The sequence below is a fragment of the Pygoscelis adeliae genome, unplaced genomic scaffold, assembly GCF_000699105.1.
Source record: "Pygoscelis adeliae isolate BGI_AS28 unplaced genomic scaffold, ASM69910v1 Scaffold4, whole genome shotgun sequence".
NCBI lineage: Eukaryota > Metazoa > Chordata > Aves > Sphenisciformes > Spheniscidae > Pygoscelis > Pygoscelis adeliae.
Window position 1 is genome coordinate 2,602,851 of NW_008824986.1, and position 18,911 is coordinate 2,621,761.

At 36.9% G+C, this 18,911-nt stretch overlaps 1 protein-coding gene across 1 annotated transcript in view; it reads left to right on the forward strand.

The window, feature by feature from the left end:
• The window catches only part of CTNNA3 (catenin (cadherin-associated protein), alpha 3), a 561,928-nt gene that overhangs the window by 372,370 nt on the left and 170,647 nt on the right, over window positions 1-18,911 (forward strand). The window lies entirely within an intron of this gene.

Sequence of the window (18,911 nt, forward strand, 5' to 3'; positions counted from 1 at the left end):
ACTGAGCATGATGCCATATGGTATGGAATACCCCTTTGGCCAGTTTGGGTCAGCTGTCCTGGCTGTGCCCCCTCCCAGGCTCTTGTGCACCTCCATCCTCCTCAGTCGGTAGAGCATGAGAAGCTGAAAAGTCCTTGACTAGTGTAAGCACTACTGAGCAACACCTAAAACATCAGTGTGTTATCAACATTATTCTCATGCTAAATCCAAAACACAGCACTGTACCAGCTACTAGGAAGAAAATTAACTCTATCCCAGCTGAAACCAGGACAGGGACAAAAAAACCTTGTTACATCGGCTTCACTTTGCAGCTACTTCAGTGTAACACATCTGGTGGTGTGACATAACATTTGTTTTGGAGGAACTTGTAAAATCTTCAAGGTGTTAATGATAGTTTTATGCTCTTAAATATGCAAATGTATGTCCCTGAGCAAATGGTTATTCTCTTTAAGGTACAGTATTCCACCTGATGTGTAGGAATGTAACTGAAATCTTACTACATTTATGTGACGAAATCGCATAATGCTGATTCTTATGGGCTAATTCTAGTCATATAAAATATATTACTGGAAATAATTCTCTCATTTTAGAGTCCTCCCTTGTTCCTGAATATATAGAATATATCTGATTTGTCATGATGCATTTGCATAATGCTTATGATGCTGTCTTAGTCTATTAGCTCCCAGATCTTACTGTATCTTTCAGCTGTTCTCAGTGTTTTCATTGTTGTTTCTCAAGCCTATTTTTCCTCCTGTATACCTTTACAGGGTGAACTGATGAGAATTAAATTTCAGTTTTTCAGATGAGGTGATGCCATTATGTACATTGTGGGATTGTAGTGCTTTCAGGACTACTGTTAGGGTTTGCTAGGCTACACAGGCAACTTGATGTGTACTTGCAGAAAATTTTGGATTTTTTAAGAGCTCTATGAAAATGTTAACATTGCTGGCTTTCACTTTTTTTTCCAAATATATTGTCCACATCTCTTCCTGCTAGGATATTAAATAGACATCAGTCTTAAATTACCTTATTCACTCTGAATTTTAACTGTCCCTTTCACTTAACTTCCTCAAATATTGACCTGTTAACCCACATAACTTCTGATACCCAGTAATTCAAATGAGGCCTGGGTAACAGGATGGTAGTGGTTGTCCTAGTCAAGGACGTTTACCCTAATTAACCTCTAACAGTAAGAGGATGTACTATAGAGAATGTTCTAACCACATGACTAAAGTAAGAACATCCGTACAAAAACATGTGACGTCATTCATGTGTAAAACCAACTGTAGCTGAAGCTTTAGTGATACAGTTTCAATGAATTAATAGGCTATTAGAATTTAAGTATTTCTTACAAGTATTGAGTCTTCTTAACTGCAAGCAGCCTCCCTCCATTACCGGTCCTACTATTTTGAAGACAAGTGCCTCATCTGAAGTGTTGTTCTGGAAGCAATCCTGCTAGAAAAAGAAAGAAAATAGTAGGTGTGGGCTTTTTGGCTTTTTCTTCTGTTCACAGTTGTGTTGTTTTAGGTCCCTTAAAAATTAACTGGGTGAGAGGATCAGGAAAAGAAGATTTGAGTGTTTGTATGTTGCCGCACAGAGAGAAAGCCTAGCAAGGTCCTTGGAGCCTGCAGTGAGGGGCCAGTAGCATGCAGTGAGGCCTCGGGAGGACAGAAAAAACTTCCAGGGACCAGGAGGGGCACGGTAGTTCTTGCTGCAAATTACATCTTTGACTGTGGCAGCAACAGGTGAAAAGTTGAAGCTGGGCTCTTCTGTCTGCATGAGTGACATGGAATATATTTGAGGATGTCTGTCAGTCCCACCTGTTCACCAGACTGTTTGTACCTGTTCTTTCCAGAGACACTTCAGGGATTTTTGACCTCCATGTCCCCATCTCTGTGTAACTCTCCTAAAGGTTTCTGCTTGTCTGTCTATTCAATAACTCATTTTTGTGTCCACTTGAAAGCTCGCTGTTGTCTTCAGCTCTTGATTTCTTTTGCTCATACCGTACCATAGTTCATAGATGTTATAGGAAATGTAGGGCAATGGCATTTAGACAAATGACTACTGAAGAAGGTTGTCTGTAATGGTGACAGTTTTCTTAGAAATCCCAAGAGGGAATGAGAAACTAATCGGGTGGATTTAATACATTTTTAGTAGGTTGGGTTTTTTTCTTTTTGCTGTTTTGGTTGGGTTTTTTGCATAATATACTTCAAAATGTACATGAAGCAACAGTTATGGCATACGTGTTGAGCTTTACTGATGTCTTTTTTTTTTTTTTTAAACTCAGTATATAAACTTAATCCATAAGTCTGTTCATCCTACCAAATATTCAAAGACTGTAATGGTAGTGTAGTTACACTGCAATTGTTCCTAGCTCCATTGCAGTTGCTACATGAATGAATAGTCCATAAGGACCTCTCTATTTTATATGCAGTACACTATAAATTGGACTAAAGATTTACTTGGATATGAAATCCAATAAACAGAAGGTTAATTACATAAGCTTCATTTTTATATTGTCATTTCAGTATGCAACTAACTTAATTGATAATTATGGGTATTGTATTCAGACACAGGGGTTTTTAATGCTGAAGGCCTTTCAAGATCAAGTCCCAAGACTGTAAACTCCCATGGAGAGTTTCCTTTACGCCTGTGTACTCTGGAAGGTTTTACTGTAGCTGTAGGAGTATAACTTGTGCTGTTGACAGTATGGCTTATCCCAGTTTGATCAGCAAACTCCAGCTATCACCAGTGCTGATAATTTTTATACCAGTACAGTTGGTGTACTGTGATAGAGCATTTACACAGCCTAAGAAAATGTGGAAAAAGCTTACATCTCTAAAAAGCATTGCTATATCAAGAGGCTTTGTTCTCAGCTTAATATGTTTATACTGAACTGCAGATAGTGGAGCTCCAGTTCTGGATGGAGCACTGTTGAAGATACGACTTCCACTATGGTTTTGAGTGTAAAATAACAAATGAAACATTATAAACAGAACTGTGTTTTGAATATTTTTTTATTTCCTCTTTCATAGATCAGTAAGTCTTGAGGATTTATTTGAGCCTTCCATTTCAAGAATTAGCTTCTCTTGAAATTAAAATTTGCATTTGAGAATGCATTGCTCAAGGCTTAATAAAATTTTGTGAAGTGTTTGGTGCTTTCTGAGCAGAATCTAGTTATCCCCCACATACACAAACCATGGACACAAGAAAGTCATTGTTTAGTTAGAAAATTGAAACTGTAGCTAAAATTGTTTAAAGTAATTGACCAGTGGTATGATTTGCTTGATCCTAAGTGAGATGCTGGATAGTGGGTGTATACCTAATACAAAAAATACAGTTTGAGGAACAGTGGTTTTTGGTTGAGTGGAAAAATGCACTTTTGATTCTTTAAATAAACTAGGGGATTTGTGCGATCCATACCATCCCCCCATACCTTTAAGTATCATATCCAAAACATTACCAGGGTCATTTATAGACACTGTATTCAATAAGGCAGAAACATAAATGTTTGTTTATTCTGGTTATTTCAGTTTCAGTATCGCAAAATAGAGAAAGTGAAAGTACATAACAACTGAAATTACTGATTTCATGCAAATCAGGCACCTGCAATCTGACCTGCAAAAAAACACCACTGTATTTTGTGATCTGCTGTCTGCTTCACTTGTCAGGTCAAATGAATTAGTTCTGGAAGGGAGGTGCTGTTGAATGGATTTAAAAATCAGCCTTTAAGTGTTAATTCTATTTTGTCCTGTCTCCAAAAATCAAACTATCCACCCAAATGTGAATACTGAATACTTCACTATTTTTTCCGTTCTTTTGCATTTTTGTAACATTTTGAACTAAAATAATGGGAATGTCTTTTTTTAAGCTTTATTTTTATTTTCTTGTCTCAGAATATTTTATTAGGGTCTCTGCTCAGTCCCTGAAGTGTTAAAGATAACTTTGTGTGCCTTTCCCGTAGAAGGTTTCCAAATGTGTTAAGAAACATGCATGTAGTCCCTATATAAAACTAGGACATAGTTGTGTACGGCGGTGGCAGGGAGCTTTAGAGGACTGTATTTGGTGTGTGTGCTTTTGGTTTGGTAGGAGTTTTTTTGGTTTGGCTGGGTTGGTTGGTTGGTTTGTGTTTGGTTTTGGTTTTGTTTTCTTCCTCATGAGTGCACAGTGCCTCTCAGCAGTGGTAGGCTATGTTGGGAGGTATGCTTTTGAATGAAGTTACATAAATTGTTTTACTAAATTACAAAAACTTTATCCCAATGTAATAAAAACATATTTCTGTGTATCTCTAGCAACTACTGCCCAGACACCAGGAGATAAAGCTCTGCAGGATTGTATTTAATTTCTAGCCTGGAGTATCAGATCAATAATGTTAATAGTACTGTTGGCTTACCCCCTACCCCACAATTCTGTTTGTTCTTGAGGGGTTGCTTTACCTGTGTGCTCGTAATTTATTTGCAAGATTCTTGGCCAGTAGCTTGTAATAACAATGTAGAAATTAAGTCTGCCTTTAATGGCTGGTATCAAGAAGGCCTTTGCTAGATTTGAATGGTGGGTTAATATATACCGACTTTGTTCAATGACCTTTTCTCAAAGCTTAGTTAAAGTTACCTAATAATCTCAGAATAAGTAAATCCATATTTAACTTGTAAAATTTATTACCAAACATAGTCAACTATGTCACAATCAAACCAAATGACTCCAGTGCAATCCCTTCTTCCTGCTTTAAATGATTGGAAAGGAGGAAGAAACAGAATCATACAGTACGCTATTTAAATGCTAGTTCTGCCAAAACAGAGATTGCAAATGGGACTTTGAAATTTTATGTTGGATCATAATTTGTCCTAAGTATTTTAACCACTGCATTTAGTATTTTGGGGATTGCTGTGTTCTTATTATTGCATCATTATTTCTTGCTGGAATTTTTGAGTCTCTGTCTGAAGCAATAGGTGTCTTAATCTTTTCTGAATATATTGTAAAAACTTATGGTCATGTGTTTATGCTATCATACCACCTGTACACCTAACTCCTCATAACTATCAATACTTGATAATGCTGCTGAGATAGAAGTTTTTCAGGATATTGTGAGAGAGAGCAGTATGCTGTGGATGGAACTTTTCCTGTTTGCAGAAGAGGAGAAAAGTTTCTTGTGGAAGTACAATCTTGCTTTGTCACTGATGTGTCACTTTTGATACAATGATTAAATGATTTTCCCTAACTTTGCATCTCCTTTTAGCTATTTTCAGTGAGGGTAGATTTCACCTTTTAAATTCACTGAACAATTAAAGTTGATTTTATTAATAAATATAGCAAGTAATTTATTTACTCTTGGAATGCACTTATCCCTTGGGTAGAATTTGTTTATTGTCTAGAGCTGTGTTATCAACATGATCTCAGTTTTATTTAATTATATTGACTGAAATACATTTTATGATTAAATATTTGGTATACAAGATACTCAGCTTACAAAGCTTTTAAATTGTTAGGGGTTTTTCATATCTTTATTATTTTAATGGCTTTTTATGGCAGATGCCAAAGCAACAGTGTCATATATCCCTGAGCCTTTTTATTATTATAGTGGGGTTTTTTTGCTTGCAAGTTTGTTTTTTTGGGTTAGTAGTGAATACGGATGCCTTCTTACAGAGCTTGGGGAAGTCTTGACTTAAGCTCAAGCTCCCCCACTGCGTTATTTGAGACAAATACAAGGCACAGAAATAAAGTTCTGCACAATTTTCTGTTAAAAGAACAAAAATAGCAGACTGCCAACATGTTTCTGTGGTTTCTTTAGTAGTAATCCTTGTGTTAGGAAATACTATTTCATGATGTTGCTGCATTACCTATTGATAATTATCTGTTTAAATTTCTATTACGTGTCTTAGAGTATCCCTGAGAAGTGAGTCGCTCTTGCCCCAGAAGGAGTCAATGTTAGTAACTAAGTATGTATCATATAACTATTCTGTAACTGTTCATTACAGAACAGAATTATAGAATAATTCAGGTTGGAAGAGACCTTAGGATGTCTATAGCCCGGCCTTCTGCTCAAAGCAAGTTCAGTGCTGAATTTCAAACTGGCTTTCTCTAAACTTTGGTCAGGTCTTGAAAATCTCCAAGGACAGAGACTGCACAAACTCTTTGGGCAACCTGTTCCACTGCTTGACTGACCTTGGTGTGAAAAGCGCTCTTGTGCACATCTGTGCTCACTCTCGTCAGAACCTCTCGCAATTTCTGACCACTGTCAGAATCTCCTCCCACCATGCATGGCTGTGAAGAGCCTGACTCTGTCATCTGTGTAATCTCCTCATATGTGTTGAGGGGCTGCTGTTACGTGCCTCTGAAGCCACTTTTTTCACAGGCTCAACAAGCTCAGTTCTCTGTCCCTCCTTGCAGGGTAAGAGTTCTAGCCTCTAACCATCTTGGTGGCCTTCTGCTGAATTTGCTCTACTTTATTGATGTCTGTCTTGTATCAGAGGGCCCAAAACTGGACACCTGGACACAGTTTTCTAGATGTGATCTAGTAAGTGTTACCTTCTCATTCTACTAGCTATACTCCTGCCCTTTCAGCCCACCATGCTGTTAGCTTTCATTGTTGCTGGGGCATGCTGCTGACATGCGTTCTAAAGTGTTGTCCAGCAGGATGTCGGGTCCTTTTCCAGCAGAGCTGCTCCCCAGCCAGTCGGTTCCCAGACTGTAGCATGACAAGTAGTTACTCCATCCCAGCTGCAAGACTTTTTTAGACATTCAGTTCATCATTTTTGAAAGGAGGAAGAAAAACCTTAGGTTCTCTTAGATCAAAAATAGTTGGACATGAGTTTTATTCCTTACTGATACTGTCCCAAGCAGTGCAATTCCTTTTGTGAAGAGAATGAGATGATTAGTTCAGTAGTAGCTTGGAAAAAATCCACTTTCTAAAAGCTCAAAAAATAGTTTTCTGTGTTATTTTGGTGTATTATTCATGCACATACCTTGATGAATCTTGTGAGGTACACTTAGAAACTGTTCACATTACATAAATGAATTGGGATTAATATAAGATGCACAAAATAGTTTTGATTTTAAACAAAGACATGCATTCTGATGTCTAGAAGTGACAGAATCAAATGACACATTTGGTGTACTGTTCACCTTGAATATGACCATCCCATTATACTTTCTTTAGCTATAAAAATATGGAACTACAAAGTTCCATCTTCCAGTAACAAAACTCTATGGTCAAATCAGATGCTTTGAATTCAGTTTCTGTTTATTTGCATGAATGTAGAGCACGCTATCCTGTACGCAGGAAGAACTGATTGGAGACCATTTCTTTACTTTTGGCTCCAAAGGAATTCTAGCCTACATTCAGCTCAAAACTTTTTACCCCAGCCAGAACATGAAATTCTGGGAGCTTTTGCTCTGGAGCAGGTATGGACCTATTACTGTATTTCAGGGAGCAAGATGGCAGTTAAACCTGCCAGTTTTCAACTACATTTAATTATCCTATAACTTTAAGGCACAAAATAATTCTTTCTCATAAGATATTATATTCATGTATATACAATAGATGCACAGTTTTACTACTAAGAAACATGAGTTAGTTTAATGTTTGGGGCCAGGGTTCTCAATCATGTATCAGATTTTGAAGACATTAGCTCTGCACGCAAATTGAGAGAACTTTGTGGCCTTGCACATCTTCCATGAACATGAGAAGTTCTTCAGAAACACCAACTTTACAGACTTGTGCTTGCCAGTTTGGTGAGACTAGAGAAGGGAACAAGCGGAGTCCCCATCTGGACTTTGCCTTGTGAGCGTGTTTTTTACATTTCTGCAATAGAGATTGGTACTAAATCTTTGTAATCTATGCACAAGTGCTACGCTTTTGGTATGTATGTCTAAAAGTCCCTTTTGGCTGAGTCCGTGAGAGCTGTACTGAACTAGGTTTGAGTGCAATCCATTTTCCATATACATACTATTGTATAGATAAATCTTATTTTTCTGTGTAGTTATCCATGCCTTTCCCTTAGAGATGAGCACCCCAGCCATGCACAGCAAATGAAGCATGTCATCATTGTAAAGGCTAGGATGAAGTAGTCAATCACTCGACAGTAAAGTCTGAAGAGCAAAGTTGCTCTTTGGTTAGTTTGTGTTTTTCATGCTAATCTGTTTTAAATATTAGTCTCTGTGAACACTGTAGCTTTGTTTACTGCTCAGTGTGGGTAAAGGTGGCATAGAATGGCCAGTGGAGAAAAGAAAATGAGGTACAGAATGTGAAACAATCAGAAATGTAAATTCAGTGTCAGAAGCCTCTTTTTATGGGGACTCCAGTCTTAAGATCTTGTTTTGAAAAGCATGAATTGAGTTCTACGTAGAAAAGACTCATTTCAGAAACACGTTTCTGTAGTTCTTGTTTTTGATGTGGTAGCTGCTTTTGAGATGTTGTCTCATGTAATTGGAGAAGATACTGTATACAGAAAACACCGTGAATTAATTCTGGTAGGATAATTCTTAAGGGCAGTACGATAATGACTACCAACTTTTGTTTGTTAGTACATCAGATGAACTGACACATTAACCTTTGTAGCAACCTCCGATAGAGGCAGGATTATAAGAATACAAATGGTGTAGAAATGACTAGGTGACTGAAGGGCTGTTTATAGATGTTGACAAAAGTGAGATAAATGAAATGGATGCCTGAGAATTCAGTTATAAATGAGAGGGCTTAAATACGTTCTTCTCCATCACCTGAAATCATACACAGTTACACTTAGACTGTAGTTACATGTAGATTTTTAAGGTATTACTAATCTTTCAGATGAATAAAATGGTTTGGGAATATTTATTCCCAAAGCTATACATGTTCCTGTTTTGATTAGATTGGCTAAACCATGTTGTCCTGGGGTGAGCTCTTTCAACTTCAGCTCCTTCAACTTCTCTGTAGTAGCTTACACTAGGGCAGAATTGACCCTTCTTTTCTTGGAGGTAAATTCCTCTAGGATATTTGAGAAATATTTGACTGAATTTGAGTCTGCTGTTACTGTGTCAAGTTGATGGATCTGCCCGCTTAATTTTCTTGGAAATTCATCTGCTGGAGGTGCAGATGAATGTAAAGCTGGGCAGCCAGCTCCTATTCAGCTGGAAAAAAAAGATAATTGCCAAACAAAACCCAATCAATTAAGACTTTTTCTTGATTTGGTTAGAGACACTAACAGTTTTCAGTATTCCCCATATCCTTATATTTTATTTCTAAGAAATTTCTAGTTTTCTTCTGCTGTAGTCACTGCCATATCAGACCTTTGCCCTTGCTTCTTTCCTTGTTATATTTAATTAAAACACTGATAAAAGTATTCTCTTGTAATGTTACTCCAACCCTGCTATACACTTCTTACTATTCTGTTGTCTCCTTTTGCCTGACCTTAAGCTGGATGACTCATCCTTGCCTTAAGGCACCATCTCACTGAACATTGCATCCCGCCCTTGTGTGACAGGAGAGATGTCTGTTGGCCTCCAATTTGTTATTTCTAAAATAAAGGTGTAGCTGTCCCATAGTCTAAGGCTACCCCATGAATGCTGTCCAGGTGTTTTTTTTTTCTTTTTCATTTTAACCCATTATGCACAGGAGTAGCTCCCTGAAAGCTACATCTACTGTGTACGCCTCAAAGCTCATTTTAGTTTATCTGTATTTTTATGTAGTCATCTGCTGTTCAGAAGCTAGTTAGTAGAAGGTACGTATGATTACCTTATTATTGTCATCATTTCTCTCTGTCCTCAAGCTTCCCTCAACTTGTGTAATCTTCTGTTACTGTTCTGTTAACTTCTTGAGTCTGGCTTTCATTTGCTGGAGTGTGTAGAGTATCGTTTATCCTGTACTTGATGAGGACATATGTATGTTACTGCAATACGCAATACCAGTAGTAATAATAAATGCTGTCCTCAGCTAACTTGTGCTCAGAAGTGCAAGGAGATACTTGAAAACTATTAATTTAGCCCCTGCGATATGTCCAAGCAGTAGAGCAGGAGCAATAACAACTTTCTGGTAATGTTTACCTGAACTGTGAGATTTGTAGTGCAGAAATACAACATTTGGGGAAAAAGTAATGATAGGTAATGATGGAATTGGAACGGCCTAAATACGCTATAATAAGATAGAGTAAGGCTATATTTAATTGGCCAGCAACAAACGATAACCCTGCTTTAGATCAGGAAGCAGTGATGAAACAGTGACTTCAGATTAGATTAGTTTTGTTCTCATTGTTTCTTGAGGTCAATTCAGATAATGGTAAATTTATGCCATAAATGGTAATTGGAGTGAGGTAGAAAGGCTAAGCTCCATGAATACTATGAAATTGGCTAAAACTTTTTCAGCTTGGTCTCTTGTTGGTAAGAATGTGAGTGCCCTGGTGTGAAGTATGTGTTTTTTCTTTTTTGATTTTTCTTCTTTTTACAGGAAAAGAGGGTTTAAAACTCCATTTTACTTGTCTGATAATGTGTGTCTTCAAGTTTCTTAGACCATATTGAGAATACCCCAGTCTAAATCATACATGTTGTGGATTTTGGGGGTTTTTGTATGTGAGTGCCACTGGTGACTTCACATTTTTTAAAATTTCTAGTTATATTTTGTTCTGAACATCAAAATATTAGTAAGGTTCAAGAATTTAAAAGGATTTTAAACACATACATAATATCATTTCTTAATAAAAAGCAGATAAAGCTTCTTGCCAAGTTCAATTTTTCTAAAATCAAGTAAAACAAATAAATCAGATAATATGATTAAAAAAAAGAACGTGAGACTGATCTTAATGAACAGCATTGTATTGCACTGTTTGGATGAGCAAAAGTAGCAGTTGCCTCTTGCTTGGTGTTTTTGTTCCTATTGGATCTGAGGTGGATAGGCTTCTACAACAAGAGAACACCAGAGGTGAATGCCTCCTTTTTCAGTCATACTGGAAACGTCCAACAAAGACTCTAATAACTACAGGTTTGGAAACTACTTATAAGTCTATACAAAGGAGCTTTTCACGGTTGCCGCTCCTAATTTAATGAATCTTGGCTATCAGGGCAGTTCCAGATAGAACAAAGCTAATGGTATACCTGTGCTTAGCCAAGCTTTAGCAACCTTGCGTAACCCTTCGGTCTGTCACCTTGATGTGGTTCCCAGGCAAAACAAAGGCACGTGGTCTATACCCTGGTCTGCAACTTAGCTGTGACAGGATTTTAATTTCATTAATATCAATCTGAATTGTTTTATGAAAGATAGGTATTGTCACACTTGTGGAGGCCACGTTTAGTCAAAGCGGAATTAAGTCTTTTCTTAATAGGATATTGAGCATTAGAACAATTTACCTTGGGAACCATAAGGAACATTGTCACCTGAAATATTTAATTCAGGATTAACTGCCTTTATGTAGAATGTAACTGATTTAACCTCTAGCTGTAAACTTCCTGAGGGAAGCCTTAGGTAAGTTCTATGGTTTGTGTTATTTCGGTGGTCAGACTAGATGACTTGCAGATCTTGTGTAGCCTTAGAGTCCATTAGTCTGTGTGTCAGTGCAATCTCTGTACTGTTAGATGAGGATGCCTGCCTGCCTTAGGCATTTAGTAGTTTTTGCATTTAGTGAAGGTTTTGGGACTTTATTTCCAGAGATATTTGGAGTTGTCTGGATTTCTAAATTCACCCATTTAATAAAGTTGACTACATTCTGTAACAGTTTTGGTGATCTTCCCAAGCAGTTTATCTCTGTACTGCATTTGGCAAGATAAAAATTTTATGGTTCTGTTGATACTGAAATGGCTTTTTACATAGTCTCATTGCTACTTTTGGCGGAGCCAAGCCCCCAGTAAATCTACCAAAACAAAGAAGAAAATACAGGAAGAAAAATACTTTATTGTATTCAACCAGAAATAGGGCTTGACTTTCAGATAATATCTTATTGGAGGCTTGAACAGAAAAGTTAGAAATTACTTGTGTAGTATTTCAGTCTTGATGGACACATTTTAAATCCTAAACTGTTTAGTTAGTGTGGTGAATGGAAACAGGATCAATGTGACCTAAGAATTACTGAGGTGAAATTTTTAGCCCCTAGCTCAGAAAACTGATCCTGTGAAATTGGATCAAGCATGATCGGAATGAAAATGGTGAAGTTTCAACTCCTGCAAATTTCTTACCTTTAAGAGAGTGTTGGGGGAGCTGCTGTAGAGCCAAACAGAAATGGGCTTTTATGTATTACACTGGATATGGAAAGTTCTTGTATCTTTCGTACTGATGTTGAAATAAAGAAACCAGAGATTATTTCTCGTATGGAACTGTGGAATATCCAAATGTGATCAGGTGTACAGATCCTGTTTTGGTTTAACAAGCTCAGAGGGTATTTAATTGGGTGCTGGTACTTGGCCACAATTTCCTCCCTCTTTCTAGCTCATCTCCTGGACCCTTTCGGCAGCAGAGACTGGTATGGTTGTATAGCTGCTGCTCTCAATGCTTTATTGCTAGCTCATGTTGTAGACTGCTAGGTGTATGGAGGATGGGACCTAATACTTGCAAATCGTGCAGAAGTGTGTGTGCTGCAAAGCCTAGCTCCGTGAGGACTCCTGTGCATGTTTCTCACTGGCAGTGTGAGAGAAAGCACCCCATCTTTCTGAAAGCTGTTTGTAAGTTTGCCCATCTCACAGTATGGTTTAGGAAGCAGTTCTGAGATCAGAGCAACAAAGGCAGAACAGATCTGCTCCTTCAGTGTCAGCTGAGTAGTATTTCTTCCTGCTTGCTGCAGATCTATGCAGTCCACATCCTAGAAACAAAATTTGGGCTGGTTCTCCATCTGGCAGGAGCTCAAAATCTTTATTGTAAAATCCCTGGCCTGTACAGGGATTGGCAGTGAATTGTTTTTTGGGTGTGTTATGCATCTTAACATAACGTCATGAATTGTATAGAAATATGTACTGGTTGCTTGAAACATGCTTTCCGAAAAGTACTCAGTTTTGAGGCTTAACTAGTAATGGCAAGTATTTATTTACTTGCCATAACATTTTCAAATGTTTACAGTTAGTATTGAAAAAAATATTATTTACAAATTAATCATCCCAACTCTTTTAAAAATGTCCCACAGTATGTAGATGATGCCTGTTTGATGCCAGCCTTGATGCCTTTTCTTCCTGGCGGTGTTAGAACTTCTATTCTTCTCCTGTACTGCAACAAATGTTTGATATCAAGTCAGGAAACCATTTCATTTTAGCTTTATTTTGATGTCAGATTGATGTCATGTGTAGTCCACTTTCTCTCTCCTCTTTCTTCCACCAATACAGGATCAACTCTTCCATGGTTTAGAGATGTAAAACATTCCTGGCAGATGTTCTAACTACCCTGCTCTTAAGTACCTCCAGTGATGGAGAGTTTAGAGTCTCTCCAGGCAGTTTGTTTTTGTGCATGTTAACTATATAACTTCAGTTAGGCATTATATTTAAGAAAAAAAACAAACAATAAAAAACCAACACAAAAAACTAAACAACCTTCTCTCTTGCTACAGTTCTGTCTAGTACTTCCTGACCTATTCCTGGTGGCAGAGATTGCAGTTTTCTTTCTCCTACTTAGCAGCTACCTTTTATGAATTTGAAAATTGTCATATATCTCCTCACTTGTATACTGCAGTTTATAGCTACCAGTACTACTAGTCCTTTCTATCACAGTCTTTCCTATGACAAATTTGCGACATAAAGGATTGCTGTTAATAGGCTGACCAAAATGGGGAAGGTTGCATTCCCATTGCTAATGTACCAGCATACACTGGTCTATTAAGGTATCTTGCGAAGTCTTTTAATGGCTTTTTCTGGCACCAGTGTGCAATTTGAACTGTTTCTTCCTTTTTACAAAGCGGAAGATAACGTGGAATATATTTTATTTGGGATGTTGGTTTTATTCTTCTCTTCTGCTTCTCCTCCTCTGCTTTTTAATTCTCTCCCATTTATTTGTGTACATGGACTTTGTCCTGTTGTTACGTTGTACATTTTCTGGGTATAGTTTTGGAATAGTTACAAGTACCCAACATAAAGAATGTTGCTTGCTTTATGAATTCTTGTTCTGTGTGTTTACTGAAATTTTTCTTGTTTTTCTCATGACGTAATGTGTTCTGGCTGATGAAAACGAAGCTTAAGATAGAGTAGGATGAATTATGTAACTGTAAATGCTTATCACTATGGCTTGTACCTTTGAAAAACAAACAATGACTCTTGTCTCAAAGGGAACGGTTTTCTACTAATTCCTAGAATTACTAATTCCTAAAATGGTTAAACTGCTAATACTATTTAAAAAAAATATATGGAGGTACACTGTTACTACACTGAATTTTCTGTTTGTGTATTCTACGCTTCATATAGAAAGAGCATCACAGGCAGCATTGTCTCTCAACCAAAGAGGTTTAGGCACTTAGCTGAAGTTTGGTACGGTTGCTTTTGTTCCACAGAAGTTTCTGTGAGGAGCTGAAGGATGTGATACGTGCTGTCACCAGAAGCGACAGCACTCCATGTCTGGGAGTTCAAAATTAGGCATTAACGAGAAGGCCTTGTGCCTCTAGTCTACATCTGGGAGAATAGTGTTCAGAAACTGAAAGCTCAGTCTGTTTTAAAGGGGATAAAGGAAAGGGTATTAGTGCAGGCCCTTTCCTACTTTAGTTTGTCTGTTCATTTGTGCACATGTCGGATTTTTTTATTAGTTTTACCAAGTCACTTGGAATACCCACAGTCTGCAGTTCCTTACAGATTAGAAATAAAGTTGCCTTAGCAAATAAAAACGTCCGTTTTATCCTATTGCTGAAGCACCCTCAATCCAATAGAAACCTTAAGCAATGGACTCCATCACCACAGATCCTGACAAACGTGGTAACAAAATTGAAAAGGTGATCTGAAGCCTAGTTCATAAACTGCTTACAGCTGCATCTTTCGAATTTTAAGCATTTGTTTTAATAAACAAAGGAAGTAGTTTGTATTACTGGTGAAATTGGAAGTCAGTTGAGACTGGCTTTAACATAGTGTTATTGCCTACTTTGAAGTATTTATTCAAAGTGTGTGTTTAGTGCCAAAGTTAGTACTATAACAGAGGAAAATGCTGAACACTTATCTTTATAAAAATGAACCATAATAAGCTCTTAAATATCCTGCTTTAATTCTTGTGGGGGGAAATCTGTTCTTGCAGAGCCTTCAGTAGAAGCAGTGTACGTAAATGATAATTTAAACCTTCAGCAGCTCGAGTGGTCTGTTGACTTATTTGAGAAGCCAGAAGCAATTGGCTATCCAAGCATAAATAAATGTCTTCAGGAAGAGACCCTACGTTTCCAAAGTGGTGCTGCAAATGAATAGTGCATGTGGGAATGTAGGCAGAGGGTTTATTATGGTTTATTATAAGCATATTTGCTTATGCCTAGGAGATAGGCATCTTTGTTGATGTCTTTGAACAGGGCTTCAAAGTCCCTGATGACTCATTTTTAATGTCTACGTTTTGATGAGGTATAAATGATCAACCTTTTCATCTATGTCAGCATTGCTGTGCTATTACTATTTTTCAGATGTTAGAAACGATGAGTGATTTTAGCAGTGCTCCAAGCGGCACTCAACATTAATTTGGGAGAGCTTCTCTTCTAATCTCCCTGGAAGTTACTATGATTCTCTCCTGCATTTTATTGGAGGAGAGAATGTTATTTACAAACTAAGATATAAGGCACCTTCTGCACATACAGTATTTTAACCATATATGTTTCCTGGCAATTGCATTTAAAAAAAAAAGCAAGAAATGAGAGTGGGGAATTGGGATCGTGTTTTTCACATGAGAGACATAAATGGTGTGCCTGCTTTTAGGGGTAGGGTCATACACCATCAAGACAGATCTGCCAGATGATACAGCTGATAAATGCTTTTGCTGCAGATTTTGTAGATCTGGAGTATGGATAAAATAAAATTGTGTAACACATAACTAAGGGGCTATGTTGAAAGGATGTCTGAAAACTATGGGGAAAACTGTGTTTAGCACAAACCAAATTATAATCAGAAAAAGAAAAAGAGTAGTCAGTTCTAAGTCCTTACTGGGCCTGACAAGAGCAGTGTTCTGTCACCTGCTTGTAACGGCTACTATTTTAAAAGTCAGTGGCTTTGTTTTAAGGATACTGCATGAAATCAGACTTCTTTTAAGTGAGCCTTTAGACTTCATTATGTGTGTGCTGTATGGCTTGTGACCTGGACTTCTTTAAGAAATTGTTTCATAGGCAAACTGCTGAAACCATGGCTGGCGGTGGTGGATTTTGGGTGCTTTTGATTTTATTTTTTTTAATTTATTTTAAAGAGTATTCCATATTATCTGAGGTGCAGATCAAGTGATTTTGTTGTTGTTGTTATTATTATTATAATCAGATATTTTTAAAACAGCAAGCTGTGCAGCTTTAAAAAAAGACTGATCAGACTCAGGACTTTCAAACTGTAATTGCTCAACTGTTCAGCACTTTTTTCCTATAGCATGCACTTCTTGCCTTTAATCAGAATTCACTTGATTCTTTACTTTGGTTCTTTACTAAAATTTTACATTCTTTTCCAAATATGGGTACTTTGATAGTATGTTCTTTAAGGAGCTGCATGGTGCTGTACTGTATATATGAAGGCAAAATTCATTGTCAAAAAGCTGAAAGTCTAATGAATTAAATAATTCTGGTATTAGTAATCTGGAAAATGGGGAGAATGACAACTTCAGCTTTATTCAGTGTATTTTGTGGTTTTCTGCATAACTTTGCAGATGTTTTGTCAAAATAGGAAGGTTCTGCAGTGTAGATTGCCACTAATACCATAATAATTCTGAGGCAGTGAGGCTCCTGATTGGTTACATTTAGACAATAATTAAACGATGTTTAAATATATTTATTATGTCATTATTTAAAATTAAGTAACACCTTTATGATAATTCCATTCCTGTTTTACGAAAATATGTAGTCAATAATTCTGGTATGTTGGTGTAATATTGCATGTTGGTGCTACTTTATGCAACAGATGACATGTTAATAATGTAGTCTTCCTCAGTTTAGCAATTAGTCTGCTTGATATTTTAACCTTAAGCAAATTACTGGTTTTGTGTGTTAGCAAATTTAAGGTAAATAGAGAGCATTTTGCCCGCAAAAAGTTGAGTTAGTGTTTATTTGGTTGATTTAGGGTTTTTTTGTTGTGTTCTTTTTTGAAATTTTCCCTTTCTGCAATTTAAAGATTCTTCTTTTCATGATGCACAGAGAGTAGTTTATTGATTTCATCTCTGCAGCTACTCTCTGTTTCTCTTCAGGCTCTCTCCTTCTCTAGACTGACTTCATTTTTTTTTGGTCTTTTCTCACAGTTTTATGTTTTTTAGATCTATGATGATGATATTGATGCTGTTCTGTCTTCAGTGGGAGAGAAACTTTGGGACACCATACCTCTAGAAAGACACAAAATGGATAGGGTATTTAAAAAAAAGTAATAGTGCAAAAGTAGAGCAAAACGCTTGCCTCATTTTTTTTCCCAGGTATTTCTTCTGTGTTTACTTCTCAGACTGTTGGTTTCTCTGACAGTACCTTATTTTTTCCAACCACTTGGCATGATGGACTTGCATTTATTGACTGATGCACTGTAAATGCAGATGCATTTTTGCTGCTACCTGTCCACTTGGTTTGAATTCTAAATTTGTTTTGCCTCTTGGGATTACTTTCCCCTTGCTGGAGAATAAGATGCTTTTATATTTGTACTTATGGGACAGAATTCTATTTTTTTAGATCACTTGTGGAGTTGGTGAAGAAATCTTATCCTTTTCTTCATTGTAGTTGCATACTCTCCTGATAAAGTAATAAGCATGTGGTCTATTCTTCCTTATCAAAATCATTAGTAAAAAGACTCAATCCCAGCAGTATTCTTGTGAAAGCCTAATTGTGTATGTTACTTCATTATGAGAGCACAAATATTACTAAGTTTGTAATTATTTAGATTTCACCAGCTGTGTAAGTTCATGCGATATGTAAAAATACCAACCAAACAAAATGGATTACAAATTTAGCTTATGATCCAGAACAGGGTCAAGAGGATTGACACTATTGTAAAGACATGTCAGATGGGCTTAGGATGAGGAATTTCCTGGTTCTTATTCTTTGGTGCAATGACTTGATTACTGTGGCATGATATACAAGAATGTTTCATGAATGTATGCTGTCAGCACTGGGGATTAGTGTGGTATATTGTTTTTATTCTTCCCATTTTTTGCTTTACATGGTGTTTTGTCTTCTTAAAACCATTCTCCCCTTGATAAATAAGCAATATTGGGAAAGGGAAAAAAAGTTAGTGTAAGGTTAATGTTCAGCTTCTACCTGGGATATGTATTAATTTAATTTAAATAATGTTAACAACATCAACAAAAAGCCATATTAGGGGAAAAAACCCTCTAGCTAATTAACTGATTGAAGAGGTATCTGTAGATGTAACCACTTTAGGAGCCAATACTTCCCTCTTCAATTAGTCTTTCCTGGGAGATATGGAATCTACTCTCTTCATGTGAGCATAGTTACTATTTTTGGGCCTAACTGATTTAGAAATATCATTCTGCCGCTTTTATATAGATGTAGTATGTGTTATGTCCCATGCCACTGATCCTAAAAAAATATCTGTTGTCCTGGTAAAACCTTTCACTTTTACATGACAGAGGCTGATAATATCTCTTTGAGTGAAGATACTCCATGATAAGCTCTGTGATAAGTTGTTAAAGAGTTTAAACTCAAAACTGAAGTGATGTATGCCATACTGATATGTGTGAGCCTTAAGTGTGTGTAAGTAAAAACTTCCTTGTATTAATATCTTGCAAACTGGAATAGTATGAATTCTTCAACTAAAAATAAAATGCTGGGATTTTTACTATCCTATTCCATTAGCTTCTTAATTTATGAAGCTAAAATGGAAGT